This window comes from Dendrobates tinctorius, unplaced genomic scaffold (genome assembly GCF_039654945.1).
Source record: "Dendrobates tinctorius isolate UK_male_01 unplaced genomic scaffold, ASM3965494v1 ptg000004l, whole genome shotgun sequence".
In the NCBI taxonomy this organism is placed as follows: Eukaryota; Metazoa; Chordata; class Amphibia; order Anura; family Dendrobatidae; genus Dendrobates; species Dendrobates tinctorius.
In genome coordinates this window covers 35,533,705-35,551,856 of record NW_027361672.1, presented here as the reverse complement: position 1 = coordinate 35,551,856, position 18,152 = coordinate 35,533,705, and positions in this window count along the sequence as shown.

The following is an 18,152-nucleotide window of genomic DNA, read 5'->3' as shown; positions in this document are numbered from 1 at the left end:
GAGCCTGTGACATAGTGATGTGATATTCAGTGGGCCTCACACAATCCAAAAGTGTGCAGTGTCCACAAGTGTCTGCAGAAATTCAAAATCTCCCTTATCCTGTAGTCACTTTTTTCACACCTGTGCCATCGAGCCTGTGACATAGCGCTGTGATATTCAGTGGGCCTCACACAATCCAAGTGTCCAGTGTCCACAAGTGTCTGCAGAAATTCAAAATCTCCCTTATCCTGTAGTCACTTTTTTCACACCTGTGCCATCGAGCCTGTGACATAGCGCTGTGATATTCAGTGGGCCTCACACAATCCAAGTGTCCAGAAGTGTCTGCAGAAATTCAAAATCTCCCTTATCCTGTAGTCACTTTTTTCACACCTGTGCCATCGAGCCTGTGACATAGCGCTGTGATATTCAGTGGGCGTCACACAATCCAAAAGTGTCCAGTGTCCACAAGTGTCTGCAGAAATTCAAAATCTCCCATATCCTGTAGTCACTTTTTTCACACCTGTGCCATCGAGCCTGTGACATAGCACTGTGATATTCAGTGGGCCTCACACAATCCAAGTGTCCAGTGTCCACAAGTGTCTGCAGAAATTCAAAATCTCCCTTATCCTGTAGTCACTTTTTTCACACCTGTGCCATCGAGCCTGTCACATAGCGCTGTGATATTCAGTGGGCCTCACACAATCCAAAAGTGTCCACTGTCCACAAGTGTCTGCAGAAATTCAAAGTCTCCCTTATCCTGTAGTCACTTTTTTCATACCTGTGCCATCGAGCCTGTGACATAGCGCTCTGATATTCAGTTGGCCTCACACAATCCAAGTGTCCAGTGTCCACAAGTGTCTGCAGAAATTCAAAATCTCCCTTATCCTGTAGTCACTTTTTTCACACCTGTGCCATCGAGCCTGTGACATAGCGCTGTGATATTCAGTGGGCCTCACACAATCCAAAGGTGTCCAGTGTCCACAAGTGTCTGCACAAATTCAAAATATCCCTTATCCTGTATTCACTTTTTTTCACACATGTGCCATCGAGCCTGTGACATAGCGCTCTGATGTTCAGTGGGCCTCACACAATCCAAGTGTCCAGTGTCCACAAGTGTCTGCAGAAATTCAAAATCTCCCTTATCCTGTAGTCACTTTTTTCACACCTGTGCCATCGAGCCTGTGACATAGCACTGTGATATTCAGTGGGCCTCACACAATCCAAGTGTCCAGTGTCCACAAGTGTCTGCAGAAATTCAAAATCTCCCTTATCCTGTAGTCACTTTTTTCACACCTATGCCATCGAGCCTGTCACATAGTGCTGTGATATTCAGTGCGCCTCACACAATCCAAAAGTGTCCACTGTCCACAAGTGTCTGCAGAAATTCAAAATCTCCCTTATCCTGTAGTCACTTTTTTCATACCTGTGCCATCGAGCCTGTGACATAGCGCTCTGATATTGAAGGGCCTCACACAATCCATGTGTCCAGTGTCCACAAGTGTCTGCAGAAATTCAAAATCTCCCTTATCCTGTAGTCACTTTTTTCACACCTGTGCCATCGAGCCTGTGACATAGCGCTGTGATATTCAGTGGGCCTCACACAATCCAAAGGTGTCCAGTGTCCACAAGTGTCTGCACAAATTCAAAATATCCCTTATCCTGTAGTCACTTTTTTCACACATGTGCCATCGAGCCTGTGACATAGCGCTCTGATGTTCAGTGGGCCTCACACAATGCAAGTGTCCAGTGTCCACAAGTGTCTGCAGAAATTCAAAATCTCCCTTATCCTGTAGTCACTTTTTTCACACCTGTGCCATCGAGCCTGTGACATAGCGCTGTGATATTCAGTGGGCCTCACACAATCCAAGTGTCCAGTGTCCACAAGTGTCTGCAGAAATTCAAAATCTCCCTTATCCTGTAGTCACTTTTTCACACCTGTGCCATTGTGCCTGTGACATAGCGCTGTGATATTCAGTGGGCCTCACACAATCCAAAAGTGTCCAGTGTCCACAAGTGTCTGCAGAAATTCAAAATCTCCCTTATCCTGTAGTCACTTTTTTCACACCTGTGCCATCGAGCCTGTGACATAGCGCTGTGATATTCAGTGGGCCTCACACAATCCAAGTGTCCAGTGTCCACAAGTGTCTGCAGAAATTCAAAATCTCCCTTATCCTGTAGTCACTTTTTTCTCACCTGTGCCATCGAGCCTGTGACATAGCGCTGTGATATTCAGTGGGCCTCACACAATCCAAAAGTGTCCAGTGTCCACAAGTGTCTGCAGAAATTCAAAATCTCCCTTATCCTGTAGTCACTTTTTTCACACCTGTGCCATCGAGCCTGTGACATAGCGCTCTGATATTCAGTGGGCCTCACACGATCCAAGTGTCCAGTGTCCACAAGTGTCTGCAGAAATTCAAAATCTCCCTTATCCTGTAGTTACTTTTTTCACACCTGTGCCATCGAGCCTGTGACATAGCGCTGTGATATTCAGTGGGCCTCACACAATCCAAGTGTCCAGTGTCCACAAGTGTCTGCAGAAATTCAAAATCTCCCTTATCCTGTAGTCACTTTTTTCACACCTGTGCCATCGAGCCTGTGACATAGCGCTGTGATATTCAGTGGGCCTCACACAATCCAAAAGTGTCCAGTGTCCACAAGTGTCTGCAGAAATTCAAAATCTCGCATATCCTGTAGTCACTTTTTTCACACCTGTGCCATCGAGCCTGTGACATAGCGCTGTGATATTCAGTGGGCCTCACACAATCCAAGTGTCCAGTGTCCACAAGTGTCTGCAGAAATTCAAAATCTCCCTTATCCTGTAGTCACTTTTTTCACACCTGTGCCATCGAGCCTGTGACATAGCGCTCTGATATTCAGTGGGCCTCACACAATCCAAATGTGTCCAGTGTCCACAAGTGTCTGCAGAAATTCAAAATCTCCCTTATCCTGTAGTCACTTTTTTCACACCTGTGCCATCGAGCCTGTGACATAGTGATGTGATATTCAGTGGGCCTCACACAATCCAAAAGTGTCCAGTGTCCACAAGTGTCTGCAGAAATTCAAAATCTCCCTTATCCTGTAGTCACTTTTTTCACACCTGTGCCAACGAGCCTGTGACATAGCGCTGTGATATTCAGTGGGCCTCACACAATCCAAGTGTCCAGAGCCCACAAGTGTCTGCAGAAATTCAAAATCTCCCTTATCCTGTAGTCACTTTTTTCACACCTGTGCCATCGAGCCTGTGACATAGCGCTGTGATATTCAGTGGGCCTCACACAATCCAAAAGTGTCCAGTGTCCACAAGTGTCTGCAGAAATTCAAAATCTCCCTTATCCTGTAGTCACTTTTTTCACACCTGTGCCATCGAGCCTGTGACATAGCGCTGTGATATTCAGTGGTCCTCACACAATCCAAGTGTCCAGTGTCCACAAGTGTCTGCAGAAATTCAAAATCTCCCATATCCTGTAGTCACTTTTTTCACTCCTGTGCCATCGAGCCTGTGACATAGCGCTGTGATATTCAGTGGGCCTCACACAATCCAAAAGTGTCCAGTGTCCACAAGTGTTTGCAGAAATTCTAAATCTCCCTTATCCTGTAGTCACTTTTTTCACACCTGTGCCATCGAGCCTGTGACATAGCGCTCTGATATTCAGTGGGCCTCACACAATCCAAGTGTCCAGTGTCCACAAGTGTCTGCAGAAATTCAAAATCTCCCTTATCCTGTAGTCACTTTTTTCACACCTGTGCCATCGAGCCTGTGACATAGCGCTGTGATATTCAGTGGGCCTCACACAATCCAAAAGTGTCCAGTGTCCACAAGTGTCTGCAGAAATTCAAAATCTCCCTTATCCTGTAGTCACTTTTTTCACACATGTGCCATCGAGCCTGTGATATAGCGCTCTGATATTCAGTGGGCCTCACATAATCCAAGTGTCCAGTGTCCACAAGTGTCTGCAGAAATTCAAAATCTCCCTTATCCTGTAGTCACTTTTTTCACACCTGTGCCATCGAGCCTGTGACATAGCGCTTTGATATTCAGTGGGCCTCACACAATCCAAGTGTCCAGTGTCCACAAGTGTCTGCAGAAATTCAAAATCTCCCTTATCCTGTAGTCACTTTTTTCACACCTGTGCCATCGAGCCTGTGACATAGCGCTGTGATATTCAGTGGGCCTCACACAATCCAAAGGTGTCCAGTGTCCACAAGTGTCTGCAGAAATTCAAAATATCCCTTATCCTGTAGTCACTTTTTTCACACCTGTGCCATCGAGCCTGTGACATAGCGCTCTGATGTTCAGTGGGCCTCACACAATCCAAGTGTCCAGTGTCCACAAGTGTCTGCAGAAATTCAAAATCTCCCTTATCCTGTAGTCACTTTTTTCACACCTGTGCCATCGAGCCTGTGACATAGCGCTGTGTTATTCAGTGGGCCTCACACAATCCAAAAGTGTCCAGTGTCCACAAGTGTCTGCAGAAATTCAAAATCTCCCTTATCCTGTAGTCACTTTTTTCACACCTGTGCCATCGAGCCTGTGACATAGCGCTGTGATATTCAGTGGGCCTCACACAATCCAAGTGTCCAGTGTCCACAAGTGTCTGCAGAAATTCAAAATCTCCCTTATCCTGTAGTCACTTTTTTCACACCTGTGCCATCGAGCCTGTGACATAGCGCTCTGATATTCAGTGGGCCTCACACAATCCAAGTGTCCAGTGTCCACAAGTGTCTGCAGAAATTCAAAATCTCCCTTATCCTGTAGTCACTTTTTTCACACCTGTGCCATCGAGCCTGTGACATAGCGCTGTGATATTCTGTGGGCCTCACACAATCCAAAGGTGTCCAGTGTCCACAAGTGTCTGCAGAAATTCAAAATATCCCTTATCCTGTAGTCACTTTTTTCACACCTGTGCCATCGAGCCTGTGACATAGCGCTGTGATATTCAGTGGGCCTCACACAATCCAAAAGTGTCCAGTGTCCACAAGTGTCTGCAGAAATTCAAAATCTCCCTTATCCTGTATTCACTTTTTTTCACACCTGTGCCATCGAGCCTGTGACATAGCGCTCTGATGTTCAGTGGGCCTCACACAATCCAAGTGTCCAGTGTCCACAAGTGTCTGCAGAAATTCAAAATCTCCTTTATCCTGTAGTCACTTTTTTCACACCTGTGCCATCGAGCCTGTGACATAGCGCTCTGATATTCAGTGGGCCTCACACAATCCAAGTGTCCACAAGTGTCTGCAGAAATTCAAAATCTCCCTTATCCTGTAGTCACTTTTTTCACACCTGTGCCATCGAGCCTGTGACATAGCGCTGTGATATTCAGTGGGCCTCACACAATCCAAAAGTGTCCATTGTCCACAAGTGTCTGCAGAAATTCAAAATCTCCCTTATCCTCTAGTCACTTTTTTCACACCTGTGCCATCGAGCCTGTGATATAGCGCTCTGATATTCAGTGGGCCTCACACAATCCAAGTGTCCAGTGTCCACAAGTGTCTGCAGAAATTCAAAATCTCCCTTATCCTGTAGTCACTTTTTTCACACCTGTGCCATCTAGCCTGTGACATAGTGCTCTGATATTCAGTGGGCCTCACACAATCCAAGTGTCCAGTGTCCACAAGTGTCTGCAGAAATTCAAAATCTCCCTTATCCTGTAGTCACTTTTTTCACACCTGTGCCATCGAGCCTGTGACATAGCGCTCTGATATTCAGTGGGCCTCACACAATCCAAAAGTGTCCAGTGTCCACAAGTGTCTGCAGAAATTCAAAATCTCCCTTATCCTGTAGTCACTTTTTTCACACCTGTGCCATCGAGCCTGTGACATAGCGCTGTGATATTCAGTGGGCCTCACACAATCCAAAAGTGTCCAGTGTCCACAAGTGTCTGCAGAAATTAAAATCTCCCTTAACCTGTAGTCACTTTTTTCACACCTGTGCCATCGAGCCTGTGACATAGCGCTCTGATATTCAGTGGGCCTCACACAATCCAAGTGTCCAGTGTCCACAAGTGTCTGCAGAAATTCAAAATCTCCCTTATCCTGTAGTCACTTTTTTCACACCTGTGCCATCGAGCCTGTGACATAGCGCTGTGATATTCAGTGGGCCTCACACAATCCAAAAGTGTCCAGTGTGAACAAGTGTCTGCAGAAATTCAAAATCTCCCTTATCCTGCAGTCACTTTTTTCACACCTGTGCCATCGAGCCTGTGACATAGCGCTGTGATATTCAGTGGGCCTCACACAATCCAAGTGTCCAGTGTCCACAAGTGTCTGCAGAAATTCAAAATCTCCCTTATCCTGTAGTCACTTTTTTCACACCTGTGCCATCGAGCCTGTGACATAGCGCTGTGAAATTCAGCGGGCCTCACACAATCCAAGTGTCCAGTGTCCACAAGCCTCTGCAGAAATTCAAAATCTCCCTTATCCTGTAGTCACTTTTTTCACACCTGTGCCATCGAGCCTGTGACATAGCGCTGTGATATTCAGTGGGCCTCACACAATCCAAAAGTGTCCAGTGTCCACAAGTGTCTGCAGAAATTCAAAATCTCCCTTATCCTGTAGTCACTTTTTTCACACCTGTGCCATCGAGCCTGTGACATAGCGCTGTGATATTCAGTGGGCCTCACACAATCCAAGTGTCCAGTGTCCACAAGTGTCTGCAGAAATTCAAAATCTCCCTTATCCTGTAGTCACTTTTTTCACACCTGTGCCATCGAGCCTGTGACATAGCGCTGTGAAATTCAGTGGGCCTCACACAATCCTAGTGTCCAGTGTTCACAAGCGTCTGCAGAAATTCAAAATCTCCCTTATCCTGTAGTCACTTTTTTCACACCTGTGCCATCGAGACTGTCACATAGCGCTGTGATATTCAGTGGGCCTCACACAATCCAAAAGTGTCCAGTGTCCACAAGTGTCTGCAGAAATTCAAAATCTCCCTTATCCTGTAGTCACTTTTTTCACACCTGTGCCATCGAGCCTGTGACATAGCGCTGTGATATTCAGTGGGCCTCACACAATCAAAGTGTCCAGTGTCCACAAGTGTCTGCAGAAATTCAAAATCTCCCTTATCCTGTAGTCACTTTTTTCACACCTGTGCCATCGAGCCTGTGACATAGCGCTGTGATATTCAGTGGGCCTCACACAATCCAAAAGTGTCCAGTGTCCACAAGTGTCTGCCGAAATTCAAAATCTCCCTTATCCTGTAGTCACTTTTTTCACACCTGTGCCATCGAGCCTGTGACATAGCGATGTGATATTCAGTGGGCCTCACACAATCCAAGTGTCCAGTGTCCACAAGTGTCTGCAGAAATTCAAAATCTCCCTTATCCTGTAGTCACTTTTTTCACACCTGTGCCATTGAGCCTGTGACATAGCGCTGTGATATTCAGTGGGCCTCACACATTCCAAGTGTCCAGTGTCCACAAGTGTCTGCAGAAATTCAAAATATCCCTTATCCTGTAGTCACTTTTTTCACACCTGTGCCATCGATCCTGTGACATAGCACTGTGATATTCAATGGGCCTCACACAATCCAATTGTCCAGTGTCCACAAGTGTCTGCAGAAATTCAAAATCTCCCTTATCCTGTAGTCACTTTTTTCACACCTGTGCCATCGAGCATGTCACATAGCGCTGTGATATTCAGTGGGCCTCACACAATCCAAAAGTGTCCACTGTCCACAAGTGTCTGCAGAAATTCAAAATCTCCCTTGTCCTGTAGTCACTTTTTTCATACCTGTGCCATCGAGCCTGTGACATAGCGCTCTGATATTCAGTGGGCCTCACACAATCCAAGTGTCCAGTGTCCACAAGTGTCTGCAGAAATTCAAAATCTTCCTTATCCTGTAGTCACTTTTTTCACACCTGTGCCATCGAGCCTGTGACATAGCGCTGTGATATTCAGTGGGCCTCACACAATCCAAAGGTGTCCAGTGTCCACAAGTGTCTGCACAAATTCAAAATCTCCCTTATCCTGTAGTCACTTTTTTCACACATGTGCCATCGAGCCTGTGACATAGCGCTCTGATGTTCAGTGGGCCTCACACAATCCAAGTGTCCAGTGTCCACAAGTGTCTGCAGAAATTCAAAATCTCCCTTATCCTGTAGTCACTTTTTTCACACCTGTGCCATCGAGCCTGTGACATAGCACTGTGATATTCAGTGGGCCTCACACAATCCAAGTGTCCAGTGTCCACAAGTGTCTGCAGAAATTCAAAATCTCCGTTATCCTGTAGTCACTTTTTTCACACCTGTGCCATCGAGCCTGTCACTTAGCGCTCTGATATTCAGTGGGCCTCACACAATCCAAAAGTGTCCAGTGTCCACAAGTGTCTGCAGAAATTCAAAATCTCCCTTATCCTGTAGTCACTTTTTTCATACCTGTGCCATCGAGCCTATGACATAGCGCTCTGATATTCAAAGGGCCTCACACAATCCATGTGTCCAGTGTCCACAAGTGTCTGCAGAAATTCAAAATCTCCCTTATCCTGTAGTCACTTTTTTCACACCTGTGCCATCGAGCCTGTGACATAGCGCTCTGATATTCAAAGGGCCTCACACAATCCATGTGTCCAGTGTCCACAAGTGTCTGCAGAAATTCAAAATCTCCCTTATCCTGTAGTCACTTTTTTCATACCTGTGCCATCGAGCCTATGACATAGCGCTCTGATATTCAAAGGGCCTCACACAATCCATGTGTCCAGTGTCCACAAGTGTCTGCAGAAATTCAAAATCTCCCTTATCCTGTAGTCACTTTTTTCACACCTGTGCCATCGAGCCTGTGACATTGCGCTCTGATATTCAGTGGGCCTCACACAATCCAAATGTGTCCAGTGTCCACAAGTGTCTGCAGAAATTCAAAATCTCCCTTATCCTGTAGTCACTTTTTTCAAACCTGTGCCATCGAGCCTGTAACATAGCGTTGTGATATTCAGTGGGCCTCACACAATCCAAAGGTGTCCAGTGTCCACAAGTGTCTGCCGAAATTCAAAATCTCCCTTATCCTGTAGTCACTTTTTTCACACCTGTGCCATCGAGCCTGTGACATAGCGATGTGATATTCAGTGGGCCTCACACAATCCAAGTGTCCAGTGTCCACAAGTGTCTGCAGAAATTCAAAATCTCCCTTATCCTGTAGTCACTTTTTTCACACCTGTGCCATTGAGCCTGTGACATAGCGCTGTGATATTCAGTGGGCCTCACACATTCCAAGTGTCCAGTGTCCACAAGTGTCTGCAGAAATTCAAAATATCCCTTATCCTGTAGTCACTTTTTTCACACCTGTGCCATCGAGCCTGTGACATAGCACTGTGATATTCAATGGGCCTCACACAATCCAAGTGTCCAGTGTCCACAAGTGTCTGCAGAAATTCAAAATCTCCCTTATCCTGTAGTCACTTTTTTCACACCTGTGCCATCGAGCATGTCACATAGCGCTGTGATATTCAGTGGGCCTCACACAATCCAAAAGTGTCCACTGTCCACAAGTGTCTGCAGAAATTCAAAATCTCCCTTGTCCTGTAGTCACTTTTTTCATACCTGTGCCATCGAGCCTGTGACATAGCGCTCTGATATTCAGTGTGCCTCACACAATCCAAGTGTCCAGTGTCCACAAGTGTCTGCAGAAATTCAAAATCTCCCTTATCCTGTAGTCACTTTTTTCACACCTGTGCCATCGAGCCTGTGACATAGCGCTGTGATATTCAGTGGGCCTCACACAATCCAAAGGTGTCCAGTGTCCACAAGTGTCTGCACAAATTCAAAATCTCCCTTATCCTGTAGTCACTTTTTTCACACATGTGCCATCGAGCCTGTGACATAGCGCTCTGATGTTCAGTGGGCCTCACACAATCCAAGTGTCCAGTGTCCACAAGTGTCTGCAGAAATTCAAAATCTCCCTTATCCTGTAGTCACTTTTTTCACACCTGTGCCATCGAGCCTGTCACTTAGCGCTCTGATATTCAGTGGGCCTCACACAATCCAAAAGTGTCCAGTGTCCACAATTGTCTGCAGAAATTCAAAATCTCCCTTATCCTGTAGTCACTTTTTTCATACCTGTGCCATCGAGCCTATGACATAGCGCTCTGATATTCAAAGGGCCTCACACAATCCATGTGTCCAGTGTCCACAAGTGTCTGCAGAAATTCAAAATCTCCCTTATCCTGTAGTCACTTTTTTCACACCTGTGCCATCGAGCCTGTGACATAGCGCTCTGATATTCAAAGGGCCTCACACAATCCATGTGTCCAGTGTCCACAAGTGTCTGCAGAAATTCAAAATCTCCCTTATCCTGTAGTCACTTTTTTCATACCTGTGCCATCGAGCCTATGACATAGCGCTCTGATATTCAAAGGGCCTCACACAATCCATGTGTCCAGTGTCCACAAGTGTCTGCAGAAATTCAAAATCTCCCTTATCCTGTAGTCACTTTTTTCACACCTGTGCCATCGAGCCTGTGACATAGCGCTCTGATATTCAGTGGGCCTCACACAATCCAAATGTGTCCAGTGTCCACAAGTGTCTGCAGAAATTCAAAATCTCCCTTATCCTGTAGTCACTTTTTTCAAACCTGTGCCATCGAGCCTGTAACATAGCGTTGTGATATTCAGTGGGCCTCACACAATCCAAAGGTGTCCAGTGTCCACAAGTGTCTGCAGAAATTCAAAATATCCCTTATCCTGTAGTCACTTTTTTCACACCTGTGCCATCGAGCCTGTGACATAGCGCTCTGATGTTCAGTGGGCCTCACACAATCCAAGTGTCCAGTGTCCACAAGTGTCTGCAGAAATTCAAAATCTCCCTTATCCTGTAGTCACTTTTTTCACACCTGTGCCATCGAGCCTGTGACATAGCGCTGTGATATTCAGTGGACCTCACACAATCCAAAGTTGTCCAGTGTCCACAAGTGTCTGCACAAATTCAAAATATCCCTTATCCTGTAGTCACTTTTTTCACACCTGTGCCATCGAGCCTGTGACATAGCGCTCTGATGTTCAGTGGGCCTCACACAATCCAAGTGTCCAGTGTCCACAAGTGTCTGCAGAAATTCAAAATCTCCCTTATCCTGTAGTCACTTTTTTCACACCTGTGCCATCGAGCCTGTGACATAGCACTGTGATATTCAGTGGGCCTCACACAATCCAAGTGTCCAGTGTCCACAAGTGTCTGCAGAAATTCAAAATCTCCCTTATCCTGTAGTCACTTTTTCACACCTGTGCCATTGTGCCTGTGACATAGCGCTGTGATATTCAGTGAGCCTCACACAATACAAAAGTGTCCAGTGTCCACAAGTGTCTGCAGAAATTCAAAATCTCCCTTATCCTGTAGTCACTTTTTTTACACCTGTGCCATCGAGCCTGTGACAAAGCGCTGTGATATTCAGTGGGCCTCACACAATCCAAGTGTCCAGTGTCCACAAGTGTCTGCAGAAATTCAAAATCTCCCTTATCCTGTAGTTACTTTTTTCACACCTGTGCCATCGAGCCTGTGACATAGCGCTGTGATATTCAGTGGGCCTCACACAATCCAAGTGTCCAGTGTCCACAAGTGTCTGCAGAAATTCAAAATCTCCCTTATCCTGTAGTCACTTTTTTCACACCTGTGCCATCGAGCCTGTGACATAGCGCTGTGATATTCAGTGGGCCTCACACAATCCAAAAGTGTCCAGTGTCCACAAGTGTCTGCAGAAATTCAAAATCTCGCTTATCCTGTGGTCACTTTTTTCACACCTGTGACATCGAGCCTGTGACATAGCGCTGTGATATTCAGTGGGCCTCACACAATCCAAGTGTCCAGTGTCCACAAGTGTCTGCAGAAATTCAAAATCTCCCTTATCCTGTAGTCACTTTTTTCACACCTGTGCCATCGAGCCTGTGACATAGCGCTGTGATATTCAGTGGGCCTCACACAATCCAAAAGTGTCCAGTGTCCACAAGTGTCTGCAGAAATTCAAAATCTCCCTTATCCTGTAGTCACTTTTTTCACACCTGTGCCATCGAGCCTGTGACATAGCGCTCTGATATTCAGTGGGCCTCACACAATCCAAGTGTCCAGTGTCCACAAGTGTCTGCAGAAATTCAAAATCTCCCTTATCCTGAAGTCACCTTTTTCACACCTGTGCCATCGAGCCTGTGACATAGCGCTGTGATATTCAGTGGGCCTCACACAATCCAAAAGTGTCCAGTGTCCACAAGTGTCTGCAGAAATTCAAAATCTCCCTTATCCTGTAGTCCCTTTTTTCACACCTGTGCCATCGAGCCTGTGACATAGCGCTGTGATATTCAGTGGGCCTCACACAATCCAAAAGTGTCCAGTGTCCACAAGAGTCTGCAGAAATTCAAAATCTCCCTTATCCTGTAGTCACTTTTTTCACACCTGTGCCATCGAGACTGTGACATAGCGCTCTGATATTCAGTGGGCCTCACACAATCCAAGTGTCCAGTGTCCACAAGTGTCTGCAGAAATTCAAAATCTCCCTTATCCTGTAGTCACTTTTTTCACACCTGTGCCATCGAGCCTGTGACATAGCGCTCTGATATTCAGTGGGCCTCACACAATCCAAGTGTCCAGTGTCCACAAGTGTCTGCAGAAATTCAAAATCTCCCTTATCCTGTAGTCACTTTTTTCACACCTGTGTCATCGAGCCTGTGACATAGCGCTCTGATATTCAGTGGGCCTCACACAATCCAAGTGTCCAGTGTCCACAAGTGTCTGAAGAAATTCAAAATCTCCCTTATCCTGTAGTCACTTTTTTCACACCTGTGCCATCGAGCCTGTGACATAGCGCTGTGATATTCAGTGGGCCTCACACAATCCAAGTGTGTCCAGTGTCCACAAGTGTCTGCAGAAATTCAAAATCTCCCTTATCCTGTAGTCACTTTTTTCACACCTGTGCCATCGAGCCTGTGACATAGCGCTGTGATATTCAGTGGGCCTCACACAATCCAAAAGTGTCCAGTGTCCACAAGTGTCTGCAGAAATTCAAAATCTCCCTTATCCTGTAGTCACTTTTTTCACACCTGTGCCATCGAGCCTGTGACATAGCGCTGTGATATTCAGTGGGCCTCACACAATCCAAGTGTCCAGTGTCCACAAGTGTCTGCAGAAATTCAAAATCTCCCTTATCCTGTAGTCACTTTTTTCACACCTGTGCCATCGAGCCTGTGACATAGCGCTATGATATTCAGTGGGCCTCACACAATCCAAAAGTGTCCAGTGTCCACAAGTGTCTGCAGAAATTCAAAATCTCCCTTATCCTGTAGTCACTTTTTTCACACCTGTGCCATCGAGCCTGTGACATAGCGCTGTGATATTCAGTGGGCCTCACACAATACAAGTGTCCAGTGTCCACAAGTGTCTGCAGAAATTCAAAATCTCCCTTATCCTGTAGTCACTTTTTTCACACCTGTGCCATCGAGCCTGTGACATAGCGCTGTGAAATTCAGTGGGCCTCTCACAATCCAAGTGTCCAGTGTCCACAAGCGTCTGCAGAAATTCAAAATCTCCCTTATCCTGTAGTCACTTTTTTCACACCTGTGCCATCGAGCCTGTCACTTAGCGCTGTGATATTCAGTGGGCCTCACACAATCCAAAAGTGTCCAGTGTCCACAAGTGTCTGCAGAAATTCAAAATCTCCCTTATCCTGTAGTCACTTTTTTCACACCTGTGCCATCGAGCCTGTGACATAGCGCTCTGATATTCAGTGGGCCTCACACAATCCAAGTGTCCAGTGTCCACAAGTGTCTGCAGAAATTCAAAATCTCCCTTATCCTGTAGTCACTTTTTTCACACCTGTGCCATCGAGCCTGTGACATAGCGCTGTGATATTCAGTGGGCCTCACACAATCCAAAAGTGTCCAGTGTCCACAAGTGTCTGCAGAAATTCAAAATCTCCCTTATCCTGTAGTCACTTTTTTCACACCTGTGCCATCGAGCCTGTGACATAGCGCTGTGATATTCAGTGGGTCTCACACAATCCAAGTGTCCAGTGTCCACAAGTGTCTGCAGAAATTCAAAATCTCCCTTATCCTGTAGTCACTTTTTTCACACCTGTGCGATCGAGCCTGTGACATAGCGCTGTGATATTCAGTGGGCCTCACACAATCCAAAAGTGTCCAGTGTCCACAAGTGTCTGCAGAAATTCAAAATCTCCCTTATCCTGTAGTCACTTTTTTCACACCTGTGCCATCGAGCCTGTGACATAGCGCTGTGATATTCAGTGGGCCTCACACAATCCAAGTGTCCAGTGTCCACAAGTGTCTGCAGAAATTCAAAATCTCCCTTAACCTGGAGTCACTTTTTTCACACCTGTGCCATCGAACCTGTGACATAGCGCTGTGATATTCAGTCGGCCTCACACAATCCAAAAGTGTCCAGTTTCCACAAGTGTCTGCAGAAATTCAAAATCACCCTTATCCTGTAATCACTTTTTTCACACCTGTGCCATCGAGCCTGTGACATAGCGCTGTGATATTCAGTGGGCCTCACACAATCCAAGTGTCCAGTGTCCACAAGTGTCTGCAGAAATTCAAAATCTCCCTTATCCTGTAGTTACTTTTTTCACAATTGTGCCATCGAGCCTGTGACATAGCGCTGTGATATTCAGTGGGCCTCACACAATCCAAGTGTCCAGTGTCCACAAGTGTCTGCAGAGATTCAAAATCTCCCTTATCCTGTAGTCACTTTTTTCACACCTGTGCCATCGAGCCTGAGACATAGCGCTGTGATATTCAGTGGGCCTCACACAATCCAAAAGTGTCCAGTGTCCACAAGTGTCTGCAGAAATTCAAAATCTCCCTTATCCTGTAGTCACTTTTTTCACACCTGTGCCATCGAGCCTGTGACATAGCGCTGTGATATTCAGTGGGCCTCACACAATCCAAGTGTCCAGTGTCCACAAGTGTCTGCAGAAATTCAAAATCTCCCTTATCCTGTAGTCACTTTTCTCACACATGTGCCATCGAGCCTGTGACATAGCGCTGTGATAGTCAGTGGGCCTCACACAATCCAAAAGTGTCCAGTGTCCACAAGTGTCTGCAGAAATTCAAAATCTCCCTTATCTTGTAGTCACTTTTTTCACACCTGTGCCATCGAGCCTGTGACATAGCGCTCTGATATTCAGTGGGCCTCACACAATCCAAGTGTCCAGTGTCCACAAGTGTCTGCAGAAATTCAAAATCTCCCTTATCCTGTAGTCACTTTTTTCACACCTGTGCCATCGAGCCTGTGACATTGCGCTGTGATATTCAGTGGGCCTCACATAATCCAAAAGTGTCCAGTGTCCACAAGTGTCTGCAGAAATTCAAAATCTCCCTTATCCTGTAGTCACTTTTTTCACACCTGTGCCATCGAGCCTGTGACATAGCGCTGTGATATTCAGTGGGCCTCACACAATCCAAGTGTCCAGTGTCCACAAGTGTCTGCAGAAATTCAAAATCTCCCTTATCCTGTAGTCACTTTTTTCACACCTGTGCCATCGAGCCTGTGACATAGCGCTATGATATTCAGTGGGCCTCACACAATCCAAAAGTGTCCAGTGTCCACAAGTGTCTGCAGAAATTCAAAATCTCCCTTATCCTGTAGTCACTTTTTTCACACCTGTGCCATCGAGCCTGTGACATAGCGCTGTGATATTCAGTGGGCCTCACACAATCCAAGTGTCCAGTGTCCACAAGTGTCTGCAGAAATTCAAAATCTCCCTTATCCTGTAGTCACTTTTTTCACACCTGTGCCATCGAGCCTGTGACATAGCGCTCTGATATTCAGTGGGCCTCACACAATCCAAGTGTCCAGTGTCCACAAGTGTCTGCAGAAATTCAAAATCTCCCTTATCCTGTAGTCACTTTTTTCACACCTGTGCCATCGAGCCTGTGACATAGCGCTGTGATATTCAGTGGGCCTCACACAATCCAAAAGTGTCCAGTGTCCACAAGTGTCTTCAGAAATTCAAAATCTCCCTTATCCTGTAGTCACTTTTTTCACACATGTGCCATCGAGCCTGTGACATAGCGCTGTGATATTCAGTGGGTCTCACACAATCCAAGTGTCCAGTGTCCACAAGTGTCTGCAGAAATTCAAAATCTCCCTTATCCTGTAGTCACTTTTTTCACACCTGTGCCATCGAGCCTGTGACATAGCGCTGTGATATTCAGTGGGCCTCACACAATCCAAAAGTGTCCAGTGTCCACAAGTGTCTGCAGAAATTCAAAATCTCCCTTATCCTGTAGTCACTTTTTTCACACCTGTGCCATCGAGCCTGTGACATAGCGCTATGATATTCAGTGGGCCTCACACAATCCAAAAGTGTCCAGTGTCCACAAGTGTCTGCAGAAATTCAAAATCTCCCTTATCCTGTAGTCACTTTTTTCACACCTGTGCCATCGAGCCTGTGACATAGCGCTGTGATATTCAGTGGGCCTCACACAATCCAAGTGTCCAGTGTCCACAAGTGTCTGCAGAAATTCAAAATCTCCCTTATCCTGTAGTCACTTTTTTCACACCTGTGCCATCGAGCCTGTGACATAGCGCTCTGATATTCAGTGGGCCTCACACAATCCAAGTGTCCAGTGTCCACAAGTGTCTGCAGAAATTCAAAATCTCCCTTATCCTGTAGTCACTTTTTTCACACCTGTGCCATCGAGCCTGTGACATAGCGCTGTGATATTCAGTGGGCCTCACACTATCCAAAAGTGTCCAGTGTCCACAAGTGTCTGCAGAAATTCAAAATCTCCCTTATCCTGTAGTCACTTTTTTCACACCTGTGCCATCGAGCCTGTGACATAGCGCTGTGATATTCAGTGGGTCTCACACAATCCAAGTGTCCAGTGTCCACAAGTGTCTGCAGAAATTCAAAATCTCCCTTATCCTGTAGTCACTTTTTTCACACCTGTGCCATCGAGCCTGTGACATAGCGCTGTGATATTCAGTGGGCCTCACACAATCCAAAAGTGTCCAGTGTCCACAAGTGTCTGCAGAAATTCAAAATCTCCCTTATCCTGTAGTCACTTTTTTCACACCTGTGCCATCGAGCCTGTGACATAGCGCTGTGATATTCAGTGGGCCTCACACAATCCAAGTGTCCAGTGTCCACAAGTGTCTGCAGAAATTCAAAATCTCCCTTAACCTGGAGTCACTTTTTTCACACCTGTGCCATCGAGCCTGTGACATAGCGCTGTGATATTCAGTGGGCCTCACACAATCCAAGTGTCCAGTGTCCACAAGTGTCTGCAGAAATTCAAAATCTCCCTTATCCTGTAGTTACTTTTTTCACACCTGTGCCATCGAGCCTGTGACATAGCGCTGTGATATTCAGTGGGCCTCACACAATCCAAGTGTCCAGTGTCCACAAGTGTCTGCAGAGATTCAAAATCTCCCTTATCCTGTAGTCACTTTTTTCACACCTGTGCCATCGAGCCTGAGACATAGCGCTGTGATATTCAGTGGGCCTCACACAATCCAAAAGTGTCCAGTGTCCACAAGTGTCTGCAGAAATTCAAAATCTCCCTTATCCTGTAGTCACTTTTTTCACACCTGTGCCATCGAGCCTGTGACATAGCGCTGTCATATTCAGTGGGCCTCACACAATCCAAGTGTCCAGTGTCCACAAGTGTCTGCAGAAATTCAAAATCTCCCTTATCCTGTAGTCACTTTTTTCACACCTGTGCCATCGAGCCTGTGACATAGCGCTGTGATATTCAGTGGGCCTCACACAATCCAAAGGTGTACAGTGTCCACAAGTGTCTGCAGAAATTCAAAATCTCCCTTATCCTGTAGTCACTTTTTTCACACCTGTGCCATCGAGCCTGTGACATAGCGCTCTGATGTTCAGTGGGCCTCACACAATCCAAGTGTCCAGTGTCCACAAGTGTCTGCAGAAATTCAAAATCTCCCTTATCCTGTAGTCACTTTTTTCACACCTGTGCCATCGAGCCTGTGACATAGCGCTGTGATATTCAGTGGGCCTCACACAATCCAAAAGTGTCCAGTGTCCACAAGTGTCTGCAGAAATTCAAAATCTCCCTTATCCTGTAGTCACTTTTTTCACACCTGTGCCATCGAGCCTGTGACATAGCGCTGTGATATTCAGTGGGCCTCACACAATCCAAAAGTGTCCAGTGTCCACAAGTGTCTGCAGAAATTCAAAATCTCCCTTATCCTGTAGTCACTTTTTTCACACCTGTGCCA